The 9,500-nt window shown below is 42.4% G+C and overlaps 1 long non-coding RNA gene across 1 annotated transcript; it reads left to right on the top strand.

Moving 5' to 3' along the window:
• The first annotated feature begins 4,655 nt into the window (after positions 1-4,655).
• On the top strand, positions 4,656-5,964 carry LOC124856336. Its single transcript, XR_007035304.1, has 4 exons — positions 4,656-4,777; positions 5,342-5,398; positions 5,573-5,728; positions 5,828-5,964. It is a non-coding gene; the product is annotated as an uncharacterized LOC124856336 (long non-coding RNA).
• The last annotated feature ends 3,536 nt before the right edge of the window (positions 5,965-9,500 follow it).

The raw sequence follows: 9,500 nt of genomic DNA, 5'->3' as shown, positions 1-9,500 counted from the left end.
TGACACAGTGGACCATGCTATCCTTTTGGACCGCCTCTGTGACATGGCCGGACTGTCAGGCAGCACCTTAGCGTGGTTTAAACCATACCTCTCTGCAGACACAGTTTTTCATTCCATTGTTACGCTGATGACACACAATTATACTTCAAAACCGCTCCCAATGTCACATGTTGCTGCCTATCTTGAGCTGTCAAACCTGTGGTGTGGACTGATGAGTCATAGCAGATGGTACAGGCCTGCTTTGACTGCACAGATTGGACTGTTTCGGAAACTTCAGCCACCGACTTAAACCAACTTACTGAGGTGGTGACATCATAATTCAGTTTCTGTGAGGTTGTGTGCAGATCAAGACCTTCAGTACATTCAATAACAAACGTTGGTTCACATCACCGACCCCCTCCTGGACCCCCTGCAGTTTGTGCAGCTACAGAGCCAACAGGTCTGTAGATGATGCAGTCAACCTAGCCCTTTACGTCATCCTCCGGCACCTGGACTCCACAGGAACCTACGCCAGGATCCTGTTTGTGGATTTCGGCTCTGCCTTCAACACCATCGTCCCAGTTCTGCTACAGGAGAAGCTCTCCCAGCTGAGTGTGCCCGACTCCACCTGCAGGTGGATCACTGACTTCCTGTCTGACAGGAAGCAGCGCGTGAGGCTGGGGAAGCACGTCTCTGACTCCCTGACCATCAGCACCGGTTCCCCCCAAGGCTGTGTTCTCTCTCCTCTGCTCTTCTCCCTGTACACCAACAGCTGCACCTCCAGTCACCAGTCTGTCAAGCTTCTGAAGTTTGCGGACGACACCACCCTGATCGGACTCATCTCTGATGGTGATGAGTCTGCGTACAGATGGGAGGTGGACCATCTGTTGGACTGGTGCAGCCAGAACAACCTTGAGCTCAACGCTCTAAAGACAGTGGAGATGGTTGTGGACTTCAGGCAGAACCCAGCACCACCTGCCCCCATCACCCTCTGTGACTCCACAATTGACACTGTGGAATCTTTCCGCTTCCTGGGAACCATCATCTCCCAGGATCTCAAGTGGGAGCCAAACATCAGCTCCCTCATCAAGAAAGCCCAGCAGAGGATGTTCTTCCTGCGGCAGCTGAAGAAATTCAACCTGCCAAAGACTATGATGGTGCACTTCTACACAGCCATCATTGAGTCCATCCTCACCTCCTCCATCACCATCTGGTACGCCGCTGCTACAGCCAAGGATAAGGGCAGGCTGCAGCGTGTCATTCGGTCTGCTGAGAAGGTGATTGGCTGCAGTCTACTGTCGCTCCAGGAACTGTACACCTCCAGGACCCTGAAGCGGGCAGGGAAGATTCTGGCTGATCCCTCCCACCCTGGTCACAGACTCTTTGAGACTCTCCCCTCTGGCAGGAGGCTGCGGTCCATCTGGACCAAAACCTCACGCTACAAGAACAGTTTTTTCCCATCTGCCACCAGCCTGGTTAACAAAGCCCGGAAACCACCCTGACACTCTCCCTTTCCCCCACACCCCCCCTTTTTTACTGACAGGACACCTGTAACCTGTAACTCTATGAGTTACATTAACGCTCAGCTTGGACTCCTGCTTTACTTGCACAATGATCACCTGCACTGTTGTATTGCTCTTGCATCTTATACTGCTCTATATTTACTCTCACTCACTTAAAACTGTGCACTTATATTTATATTATATTGTAGATATGTTTATACTGTTTCATTTGTATTGTATTGCACCGACTACGCCAAAACAAATTCCTTGTATGTCCAAAAACGTACTTGGCAATAAAGCTTTTCTGATTCTGATTCTGATTCTCATCTGAGGCAGCTGCACAGGGATAAGGAAGAGGCTCGCAGCAGTGGGGACCGGGCCCTGTATAAGCTAAAGAAAAGCTTCTCACATGGAGACGCTTCTGTTGTTTGGAAATGTTTGAAAAACCTGACTGCCTACAGGAGACCTTCCCACAACCCTGAGCAGAATCCTCACCTGGTAAATCAGTTCAATGGCTTCTACTGCAGGTATGCAAAGCAGCAGTTCACACCTCAAGCCAACTCCTCCACATCCTATTCAAACTCAAATTCTTGCTATACACCAACCACCCCCCTACCTTAAGAACCACTGCCTGCACCAAGGATCTCAGAGGAAGATGTAAATAGAATCGTTCAGTGCCTGAAAAAAAAAGAAAATAAAAAAGACCTCAGGACCTGATAATGTCTCCCCATCATGCCTGAGAGCCTGCGCTGACCAACTGGCCCCATCTTCACAGAGATCTTCAACAATTCACTGGAGCTGTTTTAAACACTCCACCATCATCCCGGTGCCATCCTAGGATTAAATGACTACAGGCCTGTAGCCCTGACATCTGTGGTCATGAAATCCTTTGAGCGGCTGGTGTTGAAGCACCTGAAAGACATCACAGGCCCCCTGCTGGACCCCCTGCAGTTTGCCTACCGGGCAGTCAGGTCGGCAGATGATGGAGTCAACTTGGGACTACACTTCATCCTGCAACACCTCGACCACCCAGGGACGTACGCCAGGATCCTGTTTGTAGACTTAAGCTCGGCCTTCAACACCATCATACCAGACATCCTCCACCAGAAGCTCACCCAGCTCAACGTCCCAGCCTCCACCTGTCAGCGGATCAACAGCTTCTTGAAGAACCTGCAGCAGCAGGTGAGGCTGGGAAGCATCTTCTCCCACACAAGAACCATCAGCACCGGCGCCCCCCAGTGGTGTGATCTCTCCCCACTCCTCTTCTCCCTCTACACAAATGACTGTACCTCAGCGGACCCGTCTATGAAACTCCAGAAGAAGGCCCAGCAGAGACTGTACTTCCTGAGGCAACTCAAGAAGTACAACCCTCCTCAGGAGCTGCTGGTCATCTTCTACACTGCCATCATTCAGTCTGTCCTGTCTTCATCCATCTCAGTGTGGTTTGGATCATCCACCAAACAAGACAGGTCCAGACTGCAACAAATAATCAGGACTGCAAAGAGAATCATCAGGGCTGACCTTCCCTCCATCCAGGACTTATACAGGTCAAGGGTCAGGAAAAGAGCTGCTAAAATCTCTGCAGACCCCACACACCCTGCACACAAACTGTTTAGGCTTTTACCTTCAGGTGGCGCTACAGAGCACTGTCTGCTAAAACCAGGAGAGACAGCAAGCTCAATCTGTGGCAGTGGCAGCTCAACTGCCACCAGAACTGCCACAGCCTGCCGCAGGGTGGCAGGGGATTCCGCGAGGATGCCAGAAGGTGCCAGACCGGCCGTAAAAGCTTGCCAAAGCGGTTGCCGCTGTTTTTGTGGAAGCTAATGCTGATTATCTACAAATGGGTTGTCATTATTGTTAATAGTGTCTGTGGAGCTGCCACCGGAAGTGATGCCAATGCTGATTATCGGCAAATGAGTTGTCATTGTTGTTATAGCCTTTTGCCTTTAAATAATGATGTAATTATTGATTATTATTTAATAAACAGCTTTAGACCCATAACATAAGGTGATTGTATTTACTTGACATTTAAAATAAATAGCACTATGTGTGACGTGTTGAAAGGATGACGAAGATTTATTGCACAAACAGAAACTTATAAATAAATGCTTAAAAACCCCCTGGAAGTCCCAGGCCATAAGGCTGCCAGAGAGACAAGACTGATAGGTCATTCTCCATGTATTGTTCGAAGCTCTAACCTGTTACTCAGTTGTTAGCTGCAGACAATGATGCAGTTATTGGTTGTTTTTTAACCAACATTCTTCAACCTAAAGTCACTTCTATTTTTAATAGAAAAATATTGACAGACATACTTTTGTGATCTCTTTAGCTCAATAGTCCATAGCTCTGTTTCATTCTGCATAGTTTGTCTTTGGCACTTAAATTGTCTTTTCTGTTTGTGTTCATGCTTTATAATTTATTTAACACCAGTTCGCAAAATACAATATAACCCCATATTTCATGAAAGGATTAATTAACAGTAAGATACACACTTATGATAGTATCATTTTCTGTATGTCATTTTTGGTCTAGGCTACAAAGACTTGCTGCAGTTAATAGTGTACTAAGAACACATGATGCACCCTAGACAACGGCCCCCATGCCAGTGTGTAGGGTGTCTGTAAGTTAGGGTGTACGAGCGCAACTGCAAAACATAGAAACAGATAAAAGACGTTTTTTGACTGACAGAATAAAGTGCAGTTATTTGGCAAATGAGTTAAGGATTTATTTCTGGATATGCTGGTGGGATCAACTTGAAATGGTTGCCAGATATGTGTTTGACTGCTGAACCCTGTTTAAAGTTTCAGTGAAAAGCTTACTGTGTGGTATGACACTTGTTTACACAAGGGAGGTAAGAAATAGTTGTAATAGACACAAAATGTAATATATATAGGGCTATGTCAAGAATTTATTGTCCAATAACAACTACAAATAAGTTAGATAGTTTAACTATGACCAACTAAAACAAGAAAAAATTTTCAAAATGACTTTTGAAAACTGGTATGTTATTGCGATTAAAGAGAGAAATATCAAATCCATTGTGCTGAAGAAATTATTCAACCGAAATATAACCTTTAAAATGTGGTAAATGTTTTTTTGTTTTTTTTTACAGAACTTTGTTTTTGTTTTTTGATACGTGGCATTTATTTAAATGTCCAGCCTATAGGTCTACCTGGCAACCCTGCAGGGCAGGTATTGTATGTTCGAGCAGCCAATCACGGAACGGCCTTAAAGACTTTTTCTAGTTGTTTAGTCTTACAAGCCCAGAACGTACTCTCTTGGATACGGATACCTTGGTATGTAACTTATTTATCTTTTGCCACAGTTTACATTATATTGTCATATAATAATACTTAAGTATTTGGTTATGTACAATTGACGATGTAGTCAGGCTAACGTTAGTGAGAAATGTTTAGTGATATTACGCTCTGGGATCATTGTTGTTCAAGTTTTTTTTATTCTTATAGCTAAAGCTACCATGGCATTTTAAAACACCTACGCTACTGATTGTTATAGTTAGTATAATTAGATATGAATTTTTACGCGTTGACAGTGCTCTACGTAACAACAGCATGGCAGCAATGACTTTGAACATTCACTTTGAGCACCATTGTCACTGTAAAAGCGGAGGTTTGATTTGTGGATTTTATGCCCCAGAAAGTTGATAAAAACTAACTGGTATGTGAACATAAATGTAGCTACAGTTTTTAATAGCTGAAAGCTAAATGTTGGTTTATTTACGTTTTCATGTAGTGATATTGACTCTACAACACATAGATTGTTTTAATCCCAAACTTAGTGGTTGGGTACCTTATTCATCCTACCTACTAACAATAACTTTTTTTCTTATGTGACTTCAGTATATGTACAGGGTCTCACCTCTTTAGCTGTCGTCTACTCACTTTGGAAAATGGAAGGTAAGTAAGAGGTTAAGTGATATGTATGGAGTGTATTGATGTTTGCTAGTAAAATAACTGAAATAATGCGATAAACTGCATTCAATGCTAAAATCATTAGACTGATTACTGTCATGTTCAATTCTTCTAAAATGTAAGTCATGTTGCTTGGATCTCTTTATTTTTGTATCACAGGTTCACATTTACATCAGAGTTATTCTGATGTTGATTCATTTCTTGCCTGTGCTGCACCTCAGTGTGTTTTCTGTGAAAAAAAGGAACTTGGAAATAGTGGTCACCTTTTCAGAAAGCACCTGAGAGAAGCTATTTATTTTTCTGACAACAATCAAGGTATGATTTTATTGAATGTTATTTAAGTCTCTTATGGGATGTTATTGTTGTCATGTAGAGGATTCATTGCTTTTTTAACAATTCTGTATCTATTTTAAGAAACATTTGTGGCAGCCTGCTTCTGTAAGGAAGGCAGACAAGCATTCAGGAGTCATTACCATTGTCCAATGTGCAACTCTCTTGTGATCACACGGCCCTAAACTTCATAAAGCATTTACAAGACATACATGGTAGGTAGTTCTTTGGCAGCAAAACATTTAAGTCTCCATGGTAATCCACATCATCAAGCAGTAAATTGCTGAAAGATGAAAGAAAATATTTAAAGTAATCATCAAATAATTTTAATTCAGTGCTTGGAAAATGTCCTTTTCATGGTATAACCTATAGCATTAATAAATCCATTGGTTAAGTATATTGAAAATGTCTGTCTCCTGCAAGTACTGCATGTCATGGTATGACATCCTTGGACTTGGTTTGTGTTTTTGTATTAACCGTTCTTAGGTCTATGGTTTCCTTTATTGTTAATTATTTCCACCTGTCCCTTATGCCTCCATGTCTCCTTGCCACACCTGTTCTTAGTTCTTGTGATTACCTGCCTTTCTTTTCTCCCTGTATACAGGTCCTTCTCAAAAAATTAGCATATTGTGATAAAGTTCATTATTTTCCATAATGTAATGATGAAAATGTAACATTCATATATTTTAGATTCATTGCACACTAACTGAAATATTTCAGGTCTTTTATTGTCTTAATACGGATGATTTTGGCATACAACTCATGAAAACCCAAAATTCCTATCTCACAAAATTAGCATATCATTAAAAGGGTCTCTAAACGAGCTATGAACCTAATCATCTGAATCAACGAGTTAACTCTAAACACCTGCAAAAGATTCCTGAGGCCTTTAAAACTCCCAGCCTGGTTCATCACTCAAAACCCCAATCATGGGTAAGACTGCCGACCTGACTGCTGTCCAGAAGGCCACTATTGACACCCTCAAGCAAGAGGGTAAGACACAGAAAGACATTTCTGAACGAATAGGCTGTTCCCAGAGTGCTGTATCAAGGCACCTCAGTGGGAAGTCTGTGGGAAGGAAAAAGTGTGGCAGAAAACGCTGCACAACGAGAAGAGGTGACCGGACCCTGAGGAAGATTGTGGAGAAGGGCCGATTCCAGACCTTGGGGGACCTGCGGAAGCAGTGGACTGAGTCTGGAGTAGAAACATCCAGAGCCACCGTGCACAGGCGTGTGCAGGAAATGGGCTATAGGTGCCGCATTCCTCAGACCTGGGCTACAGAGAAGCAGCACTGGACTGTTGCTCAGTGGTCCAAAGTACTTTTTTCGGATGAAAGCAAATTCTGCATGTCATTCGGAAATCAAGGTGCCAGAGTTTGGAGGAAGACTGGGGAGAAGGAAATGCCAAAATGCCAGAAGTCCAGTGTCAAGTACCCACAGTCAGTGATGGTCTGGGGTGCCGTGTCAGCTGCTGGTGTTGGTCCACTGTGTTTTATCAAGGGCAGGGTCAATGCAGCTACCTATCAGGAGATTTTGGAGCACTTCATGCTTCCATCTGCTGAAAAGCTTTATGGAGATGAAGATTTCATTTTTCAGCACGACCTGGCACCTGCTCACAGTGCCAAAACCACTGGTAAATGGTTTACTGACCATGGTATCACTGTGCTCAATTGGCCTGCCAACTCTCCTGACCTGAACCCCATAGAGAATCTGTGGGATATTGTGAAGAGAACGTTGAGAGACTCAAGACCCAACACTCTGGATGAGCTAAAGGCCGCTATCGAAGCATCCTGGGCCTCCATAAGACCTCAGCAGTGCCACAGGCTGATTGCCTCCATGCCACGCCGCATTGAAGCAGTCATTTCTGCCAAAGGATTCCCGACCAAGTATTGAGTGCATAACTGTACATGATTATTTGAAGGTTGACGTTTTTTGTATTAAAAACACTTTTCTTTTATTGGTCGGATGAAATATGCTAATTTTGTGAGATAGGAATTTTGGGTTTTCATGAGCTGTATGCCCGGGTACAAAGGGACTGGAGGAGCCATAGGGCCCAGTGTCTCAAACCGGTGAAGAAAACAGCTGATCTGTACCCGACTTATAAAATGGCTCTCTGTAACATGTGGACAGGACTGATAAGCCTGAGCTTTGTACTGGCAGCAGTACTTATTCTTCTATCACTACAGGATCCAGGGGAGAGGACACTGCAGAAAAGGTGGACAACAGACGGGACCCATCTCAGACCACTGACGGAAGGACATGACGCACACCCATTTCTGCAAAATTACTGGTACTTGGTTAGATTGGATGCTCACAGGGGGATGGATAAATCTGTTTAAGGTTCTCCTAGTTGCAGTAATAGCATGCATGGGCCTTCTGTGTCTCCTGTCAATATGTATTATCCCATGTTGCAAATGCATGGTACAAAGAATAGTAACTCAGTCAGTCACGGTGGCATATGCAACACTGAACCAGGTAGAAATGCACGAAAATGAAGGGGACGATTATGATGACATGTTGTAAATAAATCACATCAAAAACCTGAGTGTACTCATACATTGTATTTCATAAAATGACCTTACAGCAGAAAATCGAAAGAAGTTGTTGCTTAAGTGAAATAAGAAAAAGTACAATGATGACATAAACAGGGCAGATTTTTTAATTCCTTTCTTATGTTTCACTGTTTTCATTAAGTATTATTCTTTTATGTTTTCAAGTATTGATCTTTTATTTTTATGATTTCAAGTATTGATCAACATTTAACTTTTAATGGTCGCCGAGGGCGGCGGGGCCGTATGAGTATTTCCCACAAAATAAAATCTGTTTACCGTCCGTGGGTTTCTGCTCATACAGAGTATTTTTCTTATTCGTTTTTATATAAAATGTTTTTACTTGTGATAAAAGGAGGGACTGTTGGATGGGTGCGAGGACTTGTTATCACTCATGTAAAAACTTTGTGTTGCAAGGCACCTGCACTCCGCTTTGTATCATGCTCTGGTATGCAGCCCTCCTGTGTGTGGGATCACCGTTATCTATTTCACACAATCGCATCCCGTGAGAACCAGCCTCCTTTCAGCCTCACACACACATATACACCCTGTCTGAACTGTCTGTTGAACTGTGCATATAAATAAAGAGATAGGGTGTCAAAACTTTGTAGTTTGCACTGCAAAGTGGGCTACCCTTGCAAGTAAAACTGAAATGTATCGTTCTTGCCTCTGAGTTGACTTGAATCATACCTCACACAAAGGATGTCTGGATAAAAAATGTTTGAGATATCTCTAATTTATTTGGAGATATCTTAAAAGGAATTTTTGACTAGTTCAAAATGCATTTCTAGATATCCCTAACTTAGTTTAGCCCTAGTCAGTATTTGCTTTCAAGATATCTGCAATTGAATTTGCACTGGACAAATCATAGTTTCAGATATCTAAAAATAAATTTAAGATATATTGAATAACAAGGTCATTTAAGACATGTTCATAAGAATTATGACTAGTTAGAAAGCAAATTTGAGGTAATTTGTTCTGACTATTCATAATTTAATTGATGATATCTGAAATATACGTTTCAGATAGTCAGTGATTTATTACAGATATCTTGAATTGGAGACTCCATACAACTAAACGGTAAATCTGATGTCATTTATAGCTGTCAGAATACAATTAGAGATATCTTAATTAACTAATATGCCTAGTCATTAATTAATTTCAGATATCTGGAATGTAAGTATGGTGAAGCCGATTTTATTTTTAAAG

The sequence above is a fragment of the Girardinichthys multiradiatus genome, chromosome 20 (assembly GCF_021462225.1).
Source record: "Girardinichthys multiradiatus isolate DD_20200921_A chromosome 20, DD_fGirMul_XY1, whole genome shotgun sequence".
Lineage (NCBI taxonomy): Eukaryota > Metazoa > Chordata > Actinopteri > Cyprinodontiformes > Goodeidae > Girardinichthys > Girardinichthys multiradiatus.
This window is presented reverse-complemented; position numbering and strand designations above follow the sequence as displayed.